The sequence below is a fragment of the Capsicum annuum genome, chromosome 10, assembly GCF_002878395.1.
Source record: "Capsicum annuum cultivar UCD-10X-F1 chromosome 10, UCD10Xv1.1, whole genome shotgun sequence".
NCBI classification, from domain to species: Eukaryota; Viridiplantae; Streptophyta; class Magnoliopsida; order Solanales; family Solanaceae; genus Capsicum; species Capsicum annuum.
In genome coordinates, this window is record NC_061120.1 from 144,927,018 (window position 1) to 144,932,047 (window position 5,030).

Sequence of the window (5,030 nt, forward strand, 5' to 3'; positions counted from 1 at the left end):
AATAACATAAAACCAAATATACAAAAAGCTTAAAATGTATCTATTATTTTACAGAATATGTATCCTTGGTATAAATATTTGAGTTAAACAAAAAATAGTGTGAGATACCTACAAAACAACCTCGTACACAATATATATATCTTAAAGCTTACTAACATGTATCTTTGATATGCCTATTTCACTAAAACTTAAAAAATAAGAGATACAAATAATAACAAAAACAGAGAACAAGAGATACAAGATATTGCTCAGAAGGTCTCCATAGATCTTGAATTTTTATTTTGAGATAATGATGCACAATTTTTTTCCAAGAAACTTCATTCGAGTTCGTAAAAATCCAACATGTCATTCAAATGTCTCATTCTACTTACCAAAAAAAAAAATGGCGATACATTATGAGTGAAAATCATTGAAACTGCAGAACAAAAGAGCGGCGTTGGTTCAATATCTCCCATATTAATCATGGAAAAGATATTTCCCCTTATGTATAAAGGGGTAAATTTACCCTTTTCCTTGTTTTCTTTAGCAAATTGAGGTTCAGATTTATGTTATGATAAGGCAAAGGAGAAGACAACCAAGCCATTGCTGTAATACACGATTGCATGTGTGAGAATGTGTCTCAATCACTGGTCATACAGGGTTGTCAAATAAAAATACGGGTTGGTTATCTCCATAGACCGAAACAATATAGACTGAAAAAACGATAATCAAAGACTTTGTTCACCAAATATTACCAAAAAATCACTTTGTAAAAACAGTGCCAAATTATTGATTTTTGAAAAAAAAATTGGCAAATAAGATTAGAAGAAATTGAATATGATTTTATTGAAAAAATTTACCTTAATTCAAAAGTTAGAATTAGAGGAAAACATGGGATTGAAACTGCCGCTAAAATAATAGCATAGAATAAGGAGGAAAACCATTCTTAATTTAGTAAAGTAAGGGAGTAGAATAAGGGGTATTTAACATGTATCTCAACCTTTAGTAAAAGTAGTAAATATTAAAAAATTTATAATATTTTTAAAGTGGAGAGATTTTTAGTAGTTTTGTAACTTAAGTTGTTGTTTTAGATAATTTTTCCTAAATAGAATCAGCTCCACAGCTATTTTCTCCAATAAAAGCAATTCTCAACTCCTTCAGATTAGGAAATCCGATAATTTTGGAACATATATATTGATTTTCCTATTCTCACCAATAAGCCGAAGTACTAAGACTTTGTTTACATCCTTGATCGAAAGCGTAACCATCTCTCCGCTTGAAAAAAATAAATTTCTCGCTAGAGCCTGTAGACTAACTCTTGTTAAAGCCACTCTCGATGCTCATTACCAGTACCCCATTCAATTATTTTTGCTCCCTTCTAAAGTCTATAAGAACATTGATAAGATTGAGAGGGACTTTCTCTGTTGTTCCACCCCTAACAAACGTAAACTCTACTACATTAATTGGGCCACTCTGACAAAATTTATTAATGAGCGGGTTTAGGTATTCATTCTCCATGATCATCTTCCGATCAAAGATTATCTTCACAAGTTTAACATAGTCACTAATAATCTTGCTAGTTTTGCCCAAATTCTATTGAAACCTCTCGCCATCTGTTCCTTGATTGCAGGATCTCTGTGTTTTTGGAGTCATTACAATATTATCCACTTTCTCCCCTCCCACTCTTATTGGCTTATTGAACTAACTCAATCAGTAAATATGACTTACCCCCTTCTTAACTGGGAAACTTTCTTCTTTTTTGCCCTTTGGAACATTTGGCTAAATCGGAATAATAACATCTTCCATAATAAATCTGTCCAAGTCCCTCATCTCCATGTCAACTCCAAAGTGGTGGAATTCATTTTCTCTAATAACTCCAACCCAAAGGACATGTATGTGCGCTCAATTTAAATCAAATGGATTGTCCAGCCTCCAGGTCACTTTAAACTAAATTTCGATGAAAGTTTTCAGGCATCCACTAATACATGTGGCATTAGAGGCAGAAGCGAATTTAAGATTTTAAGCTTGTGGGTTCCAATAAGATAAATATTATACCAAAAGAAATTAAAAATAGTCATACCAAGGGGATTCGAACTAAGGTATAAGTATAGCATATGAAAACTTCATCAAGTCCGGTTTGAACCGCTAAGCCAACTAACAATTTTGCTGGTGGGTTTCTCACCTATAATTTTTATATATTTAACACATTTTTAATATAATTACACCGTATATGAAAATGTTTGGGGGTTCCCGGGAACCTCCTCCACCAATGCTAAATCAGCCTCTGATTAGAGGTGTCATCCGAAATAATCAAGGTAGTAGATACTTGGTTTTGCCTCTGAAGCTGATATTATCAACTTCACTGAGATGGAATTTAAAGCATCACTTCAGGGTCTTATCCTAGCTTCTCAACACCAGTGCATTCCTCTGGAGATTGATACATACTGCACAAATATCCTTCATATCTTAAATAATCACTCATTACCTTTATATAGTGATATATCTCATTAATGCAGGTTTTGGCTAAAGAAGTTGGGGAATCTACAGATTCACACGCTTTTAGGGAAGCTAATAATGTGGTACATGTTTTGGCTCGGGTGATCTACTAGCTTTACTCCGACTAGTTCTTCTACTACTAATCCATTATTGTTTTTAAACCAACTTGTTTGGGTTGCGTCAGTTCTGCAACTGGATAGAGAACAAGCTACTACCATCAAACTTCTCTCCTCATGCTTGTAATACGGATTTATTGTTTAATAATGATTAGCTAATTACATCTCATATAGAGAGATCAAGATTCTCATTTTCTAAATGATCAAATACATCAAGAAGATCGATAAAATTCCCCTTTCATAAAATGATCCACAAAACCCTTCTTTCATGAAGATCAAATTCAAATCTTCCAACCTTGAGAAATACATTAATAACAATCCTCAAATTACGGAGCAATCAAAAATAAAAATAAGAGCAAACAAACTTATACCTATATTATTTATCAATAAAATCTTCTTATTTCTTAAAAGAAACGTCATTAATATTTAGTAGTGCGAAGTCAATCTAATTTCCAATAAATAATATCATCAATGTATAAGACAATAATATTTCGCTTTCTTTTAATATAAGTTTATATTATTAATTGGAGCGTACATTGGATTAAGACTTGCAGTTTGTTTTTTGTTAACTAGAAAAATAATTTCATTAATGTTGAGGGTCGGGTAAGTTCTTTCCTTTATTTATTGTTATATGATATTTGGTCTTCAGAATTTTTCATTATTTCTAAAAAATTATTTTACGTTAATGTAAATTATTGTGATCATAAGAATTTCAAATACAATTTCAATTTTATTTAAAAGATTTCATATATTTTCACTTCTCTTACAAAAAATTTTAAACAATTTTAATTTATATTTTTGGTCAAACACTACTTCAAATGCCAATTCTAACCTTTTTTCTTTTTAAATATTCATAATCAAACACCTACTTAAAAGTTTTCATATATTTTCACTTCTCTTACAAAAATTTTTAAACAATTTTAATTTATATTTATGGTCAAACACTACTTCAAATGCCAATTCTAATTTTTTTTCTTTTTAAATATTCATAATCAAACACCTACGTAATATAACAATAACAATAACAATAACAATAACAACAACAACAACAACAATAATAATAATAATAATAATAACAATAATAATAACAATAATAATAATAATAACAACAACAATAACAACAATAACAACAATAACAATAACAACAATAACAAGAATAACAAGAATAACAGCAATAACAATAACAACAATAACAACAATAACAACAATAATCACAATAATAATAATAAGAGTAATAATACTAATAATAGTAATACTAATAATAATAATAGTAATAATAGTAATAGTAATAATAGTAATAGTACTAATACTAATACTAATAATACTAATACTAATACTAATACTAATACTACTACTAATAATAATAAGCCTAGGAATTTTCATAGTAAACATGTTAAGTGGGGTGAAGTTTTTTAGCATAGATATAAGGCTTTTATAACCATGGATATGGGTGAAGTTAGTACTAAGAATACAAAACTCGAAGAGGTAGATTTACCTCAAGATATGGATTTATTAAATAAATGGACAATTCCAAAAGTTGAATTAAAAATCATATATGAATACGGATTTCCTGATAAAATAAAACATAAACAAATTATTAAAACAACTGAGTAATCTCTTGCTTTAAATGCTGATGAACAGACTATTCAACTCCTAAATAAGCATGATATTGATATTTTTAAACGTAATTATAATTATATGCATATTGGTCTAGTACAAATTGCCTTTCGACCTTTAACGCTAAAAGGTCTCCCTGAAACATTTTTAGCTACTTTGCGTGATGCTAGAAATTTAAATTTTAGAAAATCTTTAATGGGATCTATTGAATATACTCTTGCATATGGTCCTGTATATTTTAATACTCAGCCCAATTTACAATTATCTCTGACTGATGTAAATATTCTTCATGCTTTAACCTTAAATGTGAAAACTCATGGTTATGATTATGCACCTGGATCAAAGCTTATAGGATTATCTTATCACATATATTATCGTTTATTATCAACCTTAAATCCGCCATGTAAATTAATTGATGATACCTCTGACTGCACTATGCTTATTGAAACTAACTTTATAAAATTCAGGGTTACTACCCGAAGACCTATTCGATGGGATGAAATTGACTTCCCCAAAACATGGATTTTAACCTCAGTCACTTCTCCAAAAACAATTGGCGGAGGATGTGACTAATTCAGAGTTAACTCAAGTAACTCAAAACTCGGATGGACGAATTTGTCTACAATTTGATAATAATCTTCAAGTCTATAGAAATTCCTTTTCACTGCCAAGAAGACTTCCTTCTATACATCATATTTCTCCTATAGAACCTGATTATGGTCCAACTAGAAATCGAACTGCATCTTTGCATACTATTAATTCGATGTAAGTTAAATGATGATAATTCTGATTGCACTATGCTTATTGAAACTAATTTTATAA